Consider the following 13,333-nt stretch of genomic DNA (forward strand, 5'->3'; position numbering starts at 1 on the left):
ACATGCCTATAATTCCAGCATTTGAGAGTCAGAAGCAGGCCAGCCTGGTCCACACAGCAAGTTCCAGACCAGCTGGGGCTATAGGGAGACCCTGTCTCAAAAAGACCAAAAATTTAATTAAAAATTGAAAATATAAAAATAGAAATTTGTGTGTGTGTATGTGTTTGTGTGTGCATGTGTGTGTGGTATGTGTGTGCAGGTTCACACCTGCCACACTACACATGTAGAGTTCAGGAGACAACTTTGGGGAGTCACTTCTCTCCTTGCACTGTTGGATCCGGGGATTGAGCTCAGGTCCTCAGGCTTGCATAGGAAGCACTTTTTACCTGCTGAGCCATCACACTGACCCCCATAAACGTTTTTGAAAGTAGGAGTGATATATATTTAAAGCATGATTAAATAACAAGCCAATTGTGTTTGTACATCTGTAAGTTCAATGCTTGCTTGGGAGGCTGAAGCATGAGGACCTGGAGTTAGAGACCAGCCTGGATTACATACTGAGTTCAAGGCTAGTCTGTCCTGTGTAAGAAGGCCCTGTCTTGATTTAAAAGAAAGAAGAAGAGGAAGAGGAAGAGGAAGAGGAAGAGGAAGAGGAAGAAGAAGAAGAAGAAGAAGAAGAAGAAGAAGAAGAAGAAGAAGAAGAAGAAGAAGAAGAAGAAGAAGAAAGAAGAAGGAGAAGAAAGAAGAAGAAAACTGCCCTCACACCAGTGTGCAGCACACTGGCTGCTCTGCCCATTCCTCCCTCCTGGCCTCCCTTTTGTTTTCCTGTGGAACTTTACCTTTTGCTTCTATTACTCCGTTTTGTGGTAAATACCTTCTTTGAGCCTTTGCTCCCCAGGCCTTCTCTGACTCCTCACCTAAATTGATGCTTACCCAGCCAGCACTACCTTCTCTCTCCTCTCCTGAGGAAACTATTCCCATTCTTCTAGCTCCCTTGGTAAAAAAGAGCCTTGCTTGTTGGGTAATCATAGTTCTGAGCTGTTCACTGCCCCATCTGCAGTTTAGATGAGTTGTTCTCAAGCCTGACCCTCAATTCAGTCAGCTACAGTCATGCTTCTCAAAGGGGTCCTCAATCCAGCAGCATCAGCAGTACCTGGAAACTGCTCTAATGGCACAATGGCCAGAGTGTCAAAAATACCGATGCCCAAGGCCCCACTTAAGACTCTTGAATGAGATTTTCCTCATTAGGTCTTAGGCATCAGAATATTTTTAAACCCCCTTAGGACAATGTTTCTCAAACCGAGCATCATAGTCACTTAAGCTTAAGAACTGCCTGGAGTACTGGGACTCACCTCTATGGTTTCAGAGTAAGCCTAAGGGCATAGATATTTTAGTCCATATTCAGTTGCTTTAACAGAATACTTGCTACTTGGTAATTTAGAAGAAATAAGTGTTTATTTTCAGTGACAGTTGTGGAGGTTGGAGAGCCCAGGAGCATGCCACTGGCATTCTCTTGGCTTCCAGTATGGGCCTCCTGGTGTTTCAGTTCATGGCAGGAAGCACCAGGGCAACAGGACAAGTTTGGAAGTGAAGAAATTGGACTTAACTCACTATAGATAATCTATTCCCAATAAGAAAGGCATAGTCAGATGTGGTGGTGCACGCCTTTAATCCCAGCACTTGGGAGGCACAGGCAAGCAGATCTTTGTGAGTTCCAGGCCAGCCTGATCTATATAGGGAGTTCCAGGACAGCTGGGGCTACAAGGAGACCCTGTCTCAAAAAAAAAAAAAATCACCGGGCGTGGTGGATCTCTGTGAGTTCAAGGCCAGCCTCGTCTACATAGGGAGTTCCAGGACAGCTGGGGCTACAGGAAGACCCTGTCTCAAAAAAGACAAAAAAAAGGAAGGCATTAGCCAGTTCATGAAGGCTCTGCCCTTATAATCCTAACCCTTCCCATTAGGCCCCACCTTCCAACACTGCTACAGTGAGTGTAGCCTCAACATGAGTTTTGCTGGAGACTCAAAACTATATTTAAAGCCTAGCAAGGGGGAATAGTTGAGCATTTATATTTCTCACAACTTCTTAGGTATTCTAGCTTCATTTCTCTTGCCATGATAAAATATCCTAAGAAAAAGTAACTTAGTTCACAGTTCTAGTTTGCAGTTCATCTCTGTAGTGAAGTCACAGTGGCAGAAGCTTGAGGCAGTAGGTCACATCACATCCACACACAGTAAAGTGAAGAAAGAAACAAGTGCGTGTATGCTTTGATGCTTACTTGTGCTCCACTTCATTTTTCCATGCATAAACAATTCAGGACTCCTTGCCTAGGGAATGATGCTACCCACAGTGGACTGGGTTTTCCCAAATCAGTTAACTGAATTAAGACAATCCCCTACCACAGGCATACCCACAGGCCAAACCAATGTAGTGAGTCACTCATTCAGATTCTCTTCCAAGGTGATTCTAGGTTGTGTCAAGTTGACAAATGTAACCATCATACCATGTAAGACAGGCTGCTGCACCAGAGCCCACACAGAAACACTGGTTGACTATTGACCTTCATAATACAATTACCATTACTTATTTCTAACTTGCCTTGTCTACCTTAAGTATCTAGGTTACCCTTAGTCTGTTACTTTCCTACCTCACCTCCTATCATCCCTGATGATGTAGATGCCTACATTAAAAGCAGTTGTTTCAGAGGCCCTGAGACCTAGACCTCTACCCCCCACCATGTGCCCTTTTTTAAAAACATTGTCATACTTTGTAGCCCAGGCCAGTGTCATACTTAGGGGCAATCCTTCCTTAGCCTCCTGAGAGTTGGGATTATAGATGTGTGCCACCATGTTTGACTCATCTCTTTTCTTGAAGTCATCTACGCAGAGCAGAGCCTTCCTACAAGCTAACCCATGTTCCACTCTGTGGAACTAGATCTCTTAATAAAACACTTACACTTCTTCATGCCCCTTGACCCTCTTCTTCATACAAACTGTACCGACATTTTTCTGAACAGTTTTACTCTGCTTGTTCTTTCATGACATCTTATTATTTCCCATGGGCTTAAATACCAACTCCAGTGATCAAGACTCTAAATGTGTATTTCCTGCTTACCTCTATGTTTTTTGCCTAATGTGAGATTAGTTAGCTGACATCTCTCTTTGAGTATCTCACAGGTGTCTCAAGCTTCACATATCCAAAACAGACTTTTGTCTCTGATCCATTTACTTCCCACTTGACTCTGATCCTCTGTCAGTCATCCCTCAGCTGTAATAATGTTAATGCCCTCCATCCAATGGCTTAGGCCTATGTATCTAGGTTACCCTTAGTCTGTTCCTTTCCTACCACCTCCACCCCAGCTTCAGTGCCACACATTCCCCTTTCTCATCATCCCCACTGCTAATACACTAGTCCAGGCCTCCATAATCCCATGCATGGACTGTTGTCATAGCCTCCTACTTGGTCATCATCTTTCTAACTTTGCTTCCTGAAAGGTAGCAAATCCATTTTACAGCAGGCAGCATGACTTAAGGGCATCAGTCTTTTCATTTCCCATAAATGTAAAGATCACACTAGGTTAGATCTACAAACAAAACTTAATTTTTTCCAGGGTCCGCCAGGTCTTGCATTTGGTGAATGCCAAGTGTTCATGAGCACAAGAGTCACTTGTAGACATAGTTCAAAAGCAGGTTCCCAGGCCTCAGTCTCAGAATTCTGATTTGGTAGGACTAAGATGACACACAGAAGTCAACACTATAAAATACTCAAGAGCATTTGATTCAGGATTATGTGGACCACACTTTGAAGAATTCTACCCTGAAGAATATCCATCTACCAATAACCTTTCCCCACCATTACCACTATATACTACCACTGTTCTTTCCCCATCCAGATGAGCTGAGAATTTGATACAGAAAAATTGCCTCCCTACCTCACGCTTCAGAATTCCACAGATTCACATATCCCCAGGTCCATTGAGATATAATTGACAAATCAGGTTTGCTTTTTTTTAAGACAGGGTATCTCAGTAGCCCCAACTGACCTAGAATTCACTATATAGACCATGCTGGCCTCAAACTCACACTCACATAGATCTGCCTGACTCCGCTTCCAAAATGCTGGGATTAAAGGCATATGCCACCATGCTCTGCTAACAAATCAGTTTTTGTATATTTAGTCCATTTTGTGTTGCTATAACCAATGACCTGAGGCTGGGTACTTATCTAGAGAGGAAATTTGTTTAGTGTTTGAATGTCTCACAGCATGGTACAGGAATCTGCTTAGCTTTGATAAGGGACTTCTGGCTACTTCACAATAGAGCGAATGACATCACAGCAGGAGCACTGCAAGAGGAAGAGATCACATGGTAATACAGAAAGCAAGAGATTTTTTCCGGGGCTAGCCACTCTCTTTTTATAACAACCCACGTATAAGAACTAATTCAAGTTCCTTAAGAACTACATTAATCCCTTCCAAAGACAGCATCTCCAGTGATCAGTAGGTTCTATCTCTTTAATATTCCTCAATATTGTCAACATAATGGACCAAGCTTTGAGCCCATGAACTTTGGGAGGGAGCACTCTCAAAATATACCCAAACCATAGTGATCCACATCTTAAAGAAAAAGCAACAGTAGTACTTCAAAACAAATCATCATGAGGATGAACTCAGTTAATTTATCTTCAAGGCTTTGAACAGTCCCTGGTGCATAGGTGCTCAATAAATAGCAGCTAATATAATTACCTTAAAGTCTTCCATTGCCTTCCAAACTCAAACCCCTCTTCTGCTATCCTTCGGCTTTCAGTAGGTGACTCTGCCCTTTGTGAAAAATGTCAAAGACATCTGTCAGGAACAGCTTTCTCAAAGCCCTTCCTGCACATCAAAACATCTCTAGCTTCACTTCATCTCTCCTTTCTTACCTGTCTAAGAAATAAACAGTGCTTTTCCTTGCCAAGGCCAACTCTTCCACCTATACTTTTGAAGTTTTCTCAATCCATTCCTGCCAGAATTTCCCCTATCAAACATGACACCTCCCTCTTGTATCTTCAATATCATCACTAATTTTATTATTGTTATTATTATTCCTATTATTATCACTATTATTATTATTATTATTATTGAGCCCTGACTGGCCTGGACTCTATGTAGACCAGACCAGCCTTGAACTCAGAGATCCACTTGCCTCTGCTTCCCAAGTGCTGGAATAAAAACCATACACCACTGCACCCAGCCTCAGTAATTCACTTTTGCTAAGTCTTTCTGGGTTGCCTCCTAGGTGCCTGTTCCTGTTCTAGGTGCTAGAGAAAGAAACAAGACAAAGTCCACACTCTCATGGTGCTTTAATTACCAGGATGGAGCAGGATGGAGTAGACAAACATACAAACAAATAGTACCCAAAGTAACTATAGATCATCACATGTACTGTGGAGAGAATACTACAGGATGACAGCCAGAGGACACAGCAGGAGGACATGGTCGGGGAAGGTTGCAAATGTAATCCTGATCTTTTGAGATCTCAGGAAGTCAAAAGATACTGTATCTTGATTTGAATGGTGTTTATACAATACATACCACAGAATCCAGACATTCAGGATCTTGCCAAGATTACATTCCAACACTGGGAAGGAGAACTATAAAGGCCCTAAGGCAGAACAGCCTGCGATGACCTGATAACAGCCAGGCAGAATACAATGACAAGGAGGTTGGGCTGGACAAGTGGTGGGAAAGACTGCATCATGGAGAACCTGAGAAGCTGGGGGCAAGAGCTCCATTTTATTTCACATGCAATAAGAATCTATGAATGTCTCTTGCCAGAATTCTAGCAATCGTTAATCCCAGGTGCTAGCCTATTAAAATACACTTAATAATACCTTTAGCCTTGACAATGGTCCTATAAAGTACCACTTTTTCCCCATTTCCACAGGTGAGGAAACTGAAGCTCAAAGAGACTAGATATAGCTTGCTACTCTGCTAATGACTGAATAAAATATGATCCCAGAGCCCAAACTGTGCTGTAAACACAATTCTTATCTTCCCCAATGGGATGAGAGTGAATGTTGGTATACTTGATTTTCTTTCTATAATAAAATACTTGAAAGGATTAATTTATTCAAGAAAGAGCTTATTTAGCTCCTGCTTTTGGTGGTTTGGTCTATGATCGAGTGGCCCCATTTCTTCAGGATTCTAGTGGGTGTACAAGATGGCAATGATGGGAATTGCATGATGGAGCAAAGCCTCTAAACCACGAAAAAAGGAAAAGATAGGGGTCCCACAATCCTTTCAAGCGCATGCCCCCCAGTGACCCAAGGACCTCGTAGTAGGTCCCACCTCCCAAAAGTTCCACCACCTCTGATAGTGTGCTTTTTAACTGTGGAGTTATTTTATTTACCTCAAGACAGACACGGGACAGTGACAGACCAAAGAACTGATTGCATCTAAGATAAGTTCAGTGAACCAGTGCATTTATTGGGGTTAATTACAGGAGCATGGGTGACTCACAGGCAGCTGCATCAACAGAAAGCCCCAACCTAGCATGAATGGTGACTCAGGAAGGCTGCATCTATCAAGTCTCCTATCCCAGTCAAACTTCCGCCTCCTATGTACACTCTGCCAGATGTGTGCCACTGAGGCAGGATTACATGCAACTGGGGAGGGACAGGAAGAATCAATCAAGTGTTTGGAATCTCAGGTGAGGGTCTGATGACTCCCCTACACACACACATACTCTTTCTATGAGGAAATGTTAATAGACCCAATTTCATGAAGATCTCACACAGGTAATCACTATGATTTCAAGTCGCTATGATTTCAAGACACCAATAGTCATGTCATGTCTGGGAGACAGTTTCACAACACCTTCCCAATGCTACCACCCTGAGAACGAAGCTCTTGCCACATGGGCCTTTGAAAAACATTCAATATCCAAACCATTGCAGTAGAGAGGCCCCTTGAATTCCCTGTCCCTTCTAGCAACCTCCCCACAGTCACATCAGCTTGAAACCCAGGTGGCAGCTGAAATACAATCTAGTTTAGACCTTAACCAGCTTCTCCTGGCATCTTTGTGTCTCTCTCAAACCCAGACCTAAGCTTTTGCCTATTTCAGGCCCCTGCCCACTTTTAATCCTTTGCCAATTAGAATTTAACAAGTATTTATCAAACATTAACCACAGGCCACTGTGTAAAGTTCTGAAGGAAACTGAAATGGGTAAGACGAGATAAGACAAATCCGTGGACACATTTTAAAGAAGGAAATGGCCTCATATTTGTCTTATCTCCAAGTCCTACCCATTTCAGTTTCCTTCAGAACCTTTCAGGGAGAACTTGTCTCAAAAAGATCTAAAAGAAAAAGAAAGAAGGAGAAAATGAAAAAGAAAAAAAAGAGGGAAATGGCAAAATACATAAGGGAAAAACAGAATAAAATGACAGAAGAGGGTTGAAGGAGGATGGATGCCAGAAAGGAAATAGAAGGCAGCAAGGGGTGGGAGGAAGAAAGAGGGGAAGATGGGGTGGGGGGAGGAAAAGTTAGAATGAGATCCTAGGAAAGGGGCCGAAGGTCAGGATGTTTAGAGTTTCCCAGTATCCCCGAACTCCTTGCACTTGACCACATCCCCTGCTCCACAGAATCCAAGCCTTCATTGCCTCAGTAGCTCCCATTCTCTTCCTTGCTGTTCATCCTACATGTCACTGCACTTCTTTGAAGTCACTTCCCTACTCAAAAGCCCTCTTGCACCCCTCATTCCCACTGACCACAGAGGTTCTAATGCTTCAGCCTGGCATTCAAAGCCCTCCTTAGTTTCTTCTACCCACTTCTGTGGCAGACTCTCCCACTCTCAAAATTCTGGTCCCCCCCATTGCATAAACTCACAGGTACCCTTCCCTAGCCCAGCCTGTGGCAGTCACTTGGCCCCCTCTAACTCCCATCTCTCTGCCCGTGCAAGCCCTAGCAAACCTATATCACCTCCTCCAGAAGTCCTTCCTCGCAACTCCTCCCTCTCCTGAGCTAGTACCTCCCCTTCATGCCACTATTTTCAAACACTGCTCTCTAAAAGATACTGATGCCCCTTTGAGACTGGAAGCCACAGAGAATGGGAACTGTACTGAGCATATTTGAGGTTTCCCACAGAGCCTTCCAAAGGACAAGCGCTCAATAGTATTTGGCGAAACAAAATTGTCCTTGAAAATACATGAAGACATAGATCTGTATGCCATAAGTGTTCCTAAGCATATACATATTATCATATATATAATAGTTCATTAAATTGGGCAGGGGGGGCCATGGGGTAGGTGTGGACAGGGGAGAAGATCTAAATACCATCAAATATGTGTCATATGAAAATCACGAAACTTCAGTTAAAAATACAAAAAAACGGGCTGGAGAGATAGCTCAGCAGTTAAGAACACTGGCTGTTCTTGCAGAAGACCTGGGTTCAAATCCCAGCACCCATATGGCAGCTAACAACTGTCTGTAACTCCAGTCCCAGGGGATCCGACACCCTCTTCTAACCTCTGTGGGCATTGCACAACACGGGTGCACTTACCCACATACAGGCAATACACACATACACATAAGTAAAAATAATAAATTTAAAAAATGCAAAAAACTGTGTATACAATTAATTATTCATTGTGAGTTCTATTAACATCTGAGAAACTTGCTTCTATGTCTGTGAGAGGGTGAAAGATTAGTGAATTACATTAATGTAGTCAAAGAAGATAATTGTTTTCAACAGCCATACAGAACTGTCATTTCTTTTGTATGCAACAAAAACAACTGTGTTGAATTTTCTGTTTTTACATTTTTAATTTTTTATTGCACTTATTTGTGTGCGTGTGTGTGTGTGTGTGTGTGTGTGTATGTGTTTGTGTATGCATGCCATAGCATGAATGAGGTGGTCAGAGGATAATTTATGGGAGTCAGTTCTGTCCTTCCGCCATGTGGATCCCCAGAGATCCAGTTCAGGTTGTCAGGCTTGGTGGCAAACTTTTACCCACTGAACCAACTTGCTGGTCCCTGAATTTGCTTTTTAAAATGTTATTCTCAGAGCTGGAGAGATGGCTTAGCGGTTAAGAACACTGACTGTTCTTACAGAAAACCCGGGTTCAAATCCCAGCACCCACATGGCAGCTAACAACTGTTTGTAACTCCAGTTCCATGGGATATGAAAGCCTCGTCTGTCCTGTGTGGACATTGCACAACACAAGTGCACTTACCTACATGCAGGCAATACACACATACACATAAAATAAAAATAATAAATAAAATATTTTTTAAAAAGTTATTCTCCGAATGCCTCAAAAAATTAAAAACAGAATTACCATTTGATCCAGCAATCATACTTCTTTGTGTATATATCGAAAATAATGTAAGGTCTTGAGGACATATTTCTACACTCAGGTTCAAAGCAGCATGAGTCCCAATAGCCAGATAGTAGAAGCAGCTCAATCACCCATTTACAATGGAGGAATGAATAACATGTGGTATATACAAATAATTGAATGTTCTTCACTCTTTAAAAGAAAGGCTATACTGATATTACTACACAAATGAACCTTGAGGACATTATGGTGAGTCCTCAAAGGACTCAGACAGTCACAAAAAAGACAAATTCTGAATGATTCCACTAACAGAGAATACCTGGAGTAGTCAAATTCATAGAGACAGAAAGTAGAATTGAAGTTACGAGGGATCGGCAGCAGGGTCCATAGGCAGTTGATTTGTGGGTAGAAAATTTCAGTGTTGAAAAACAAAAAAATTCTGAAGATATATTACACCTCAGTATGGTTATGCATGACATTGTTGAATTCTATACTTTAAAAGAGGCTACGATGGTATGTTGTATGTTTGAGGGGGATTTTCCCCCCCACAATTGAAACTTAAATAAAATTATAGTGATCCTCAGAAGGCAAGTCTAATCAAATCACCCCTCTGTTCCAAATCATCCAGTTGCTTCCTAGACTTATTGGGACCCACAAGGCCCTACTGACTGTCACTGACTCGAGTCTCCTCTCACACCGCCCCACCCTGCATCCTCTTGGCTTTAGCCATTTGTACTTCTTTTCATGGATGCTCTCTGGTCCCTCTAACCATTAAAAGCAACTCCTCCTAACCAAGATCTCTGTAACACAAATTCATTTTCCCTGGTCATCACCCAGCTTAGACTGGTCCCCTCACACCCTTTCCTCTCCTTCAGTTTGTAATTATACATTCACAATTTGATCAAAGTCATTCTCTCACCAGTCCATGGAGACAGAGACCATGTCTTTAGTTTTTCTTACTAACATATCTCCAACATCTTCCCTAATGCCTGGCCTGCCATAGGATTTATCATGGATTAGTACAGTGTTTCTAAAGGCCAGGGAATCAAGCATGTCTACAGTGTGTAAAAACTGTAAACGAGTGCCACCTTTCTGACACAATATGGCAATATTTGCTAGGGACTCATCTGAAAAATTAATCTCTTCTCGAATATATAAAGTACTCTAAGTATCAAAATAACAAATATTATGAAAGAATAAATAAGATGTTTTAAAAAGAATAATCTAACCTATAAATGGGCAAATTAATTGAATACACAATTCTCAAAAGGAGTACAAATGATTGATAAATACATGAAAAATGTTCACTGTCTTCAGCCATCAGGGAAATGCATATTTAAGATATTTGGGGGGCTGGAGAGATGGCTCAACAGTTCAGAGCACTGGCTGCTCTTCCAAAGGACAAGGGTTCAGTTCCTAGCAACCACATGGCAGCTAACAATCATCTAGTTCCAGCGGATCTGATGCCCTTTTCTGGCCTCTGTGTGCATTACATGCACATGATACATTTAAATACACGCAGGCAAAACATTCATACCCATAAATAAAAATAAATCTTAAAAAACTTAAGCTTTAATGGAAGAAGCCAGAGAAGTCTGCGTTCCGATTCCCTATTGTCAATTTGGGTAACCTCTTCAGGAGATGGTGTGATAAGAATAGGAGGTAGGATTTGGGTAGGCACTTAGGGTGAAAAGACCCCAAAGAAGAAAAGTAGCCAGTTTCTTGGCTAAAACTCAAAATGTCCTTGGGCCTCTTAGCAACATACTCTGTTCCAAAGGCCAAAAATGCCAAAATTATTTGGGAGCTCTTATCTAATCCCTAAAAGATTTTAGGGCTACCTCTTCAGAGGGGGGATGTTAAAGTAGCAAAAAAACCCATTAAAAAAAAAAGTACACGAAGTTGTTCAGGAAAAAGTGATGGGGAGATATGGGAGAAGTGGAAGGAGAGGGAGTGGGCGTGGATTTGGTCAAAACACCTTATATACATGTATGAAATTCTCAATAAAATTTTTTAAGTTAAAAAGTAACATATAACAACTGCTGGTAAAATATTGAAAAATGGAAACCATCAGACATTATTAATGGGAATATGAAATGGTATAGCCACATGGAAAGTTTAGTGGTTCCTTAATAACTAATGGAATTACTATATTTAAAAAATTAAGCTTTAAAATAAAGGGCTGGAGAGATGGCTCAGCAATTAAGAACTCTTGTTGCTCTTCCAGAGCAATGGAGTTCAATTCCCAGCAACCTCATCAGGTGATTCACCTGCAACTCCAGCTCTTAGGGATCTGAGGCCTCTGGTCTCTGCAGGCACTGGCACTCTTGTGTGCATACTCTCACACAGACACTCACATATACACATAATTAAAAATAAAAATAAGATCTTGAAAAACTCTTTTGAGGTATTCTTCAGTATGGAGTTTCCTCAAAAATCTAGAAATACAGCTACTCTATGATTCAGCTACACCAATCTTAGGTATATACCTGAAGGTATCTAGATCAGCATAGTCCAGAGATACTTACACAGACATGTTAATTGCAGCACTATTCACAGTAGCCAAAATATGGGCCTAGCCTAGCTGTCCATCAACAGATGAGTGGATAAGGAAAATGAAGTACATACACACAATGGCACTTTATTAGGCCATATAGAAAAAAATGAAATCACAGCATTTGCAAGAACATTGTATGTTTTCTCTCTTACGTAGAAACTAGATTATTTTAAAAATTTAAGAGAATGTGACTATTTGAGGGGATGGGAGATCAAAGGGAAGGGGATGGGAATAAGAGAGGGTGATTGGGTTGAATATAATTGAAACCATTGCATACATATATGGAAATCTCATGATGAAACCCATTGTGTTGCACAATTAGTATGTCTTAATAAAACAGTGGGAACCGTTACTCTGACCTGTTACAGTGGTCACCTTAGACCATGACACTGTAGACCATGATGACTGGAATTTACATGTAGGAAGGTTTAGAAGCTATTAAAAGGGAAGCTGGAAGATTTGTCTTGAAGCTGCACATTGCCTTTGCACAGCAATCAGAATTTTGCTTTAAATTACATGCATATTCACAGTGGCTTTGGAAGTGCTGCTGGAAATTACAGTAAATCTCCCCCAGCCACTCTTTGACGACAATCTCAGTGACTTTTTTTTTAAACTTTTACATTTCTCTGGTTTTCTAAAAGTTTTACAATGAGTATGTATTCCTTCTTATAATCAAAAAAGGGTTAAGGAAAACATTATTTCATGAAAGAAAGAAATGCCTGTGTGTTGGAATAAATGAACACTGTGCTTTGCTCAAGCATGGAGGCGACAGAAGGGGCCTTGCCAGCCCAGAGCACCAGCTCCCTCTCCCTCACGCTGCCGGGGGAACTTTCCTCCAGCTTTGACAAGGCAGACCACCAAGGTCCCATATTATCTGTATCCCCCTTAGAAAGAGCTCCATGGAGCATAAGTCTCCAAGACAAGTCGTCCCCCATGTAGTGTCCGCCCCTCTCACTGCCCCCCAACACCTTATCCCATTTTGCTGACATTGAGCCAGTCTTTCTTTAAGAGTGGCCCTAGTTTTGAAAATCATTTGCCGATCTCCGCTATAACCAGTAGGTGGCAGCAGAGGATGATTTTTCCTGGCTGTGAAACTGGTATTTAAAACTGCAGTTATTGTTCTTATCTAGGGATCGTTTCTTTCTGCTGTGGCTCAAAACGCCAACAAAACCAAAACTTTTTCTTTTTGAAACTAAATTGAAACTGCCTAAAGGCCATGTATATTTCAGACCTGTATTCCATAGAACACCAAGCCCAATTAACAGTTTCCTTTGTCAGTGCCCTTTAATGTTTCAGGTCATTTAGAAAGTACCTTGAAAGGTGGTGGTGAGTGGGATCGCTGTGAGACTGAGGCCAACCAGGGTCTACATAGTGAGTTCCAGGCCAGCTAGGGCTACAGGGAGATCCTGTCTCAAAAAAAAAAGAAAGAAAGAAAGAAGGAAGGAAGGAAGGAAGGAAGGAAGGAAGGAAGGAAGGAAGGAAGGAGAAAGAGAGAAAGGAAGAAAGAAAGAAAGAAAGAAAGAAAG

The sequence above is a fragment of the Nannospalax galili genome, unplaced genomic scaffold, assembly GCF_000622305.1.
Source record: "Nannospalax galili isolate Female #2095 unplaced genomic scaffold, S.galili_v1.0 scaffold371, whole genome shotgun sequence".
In the NCBI taxonomy this organism is placed as follows: domain Eukaryota; kingdom Metazoa; phylum Chordata; class Mammalia; order Rodentia; family Spalacidae; genus Nannospalax; species Nannospalax galili.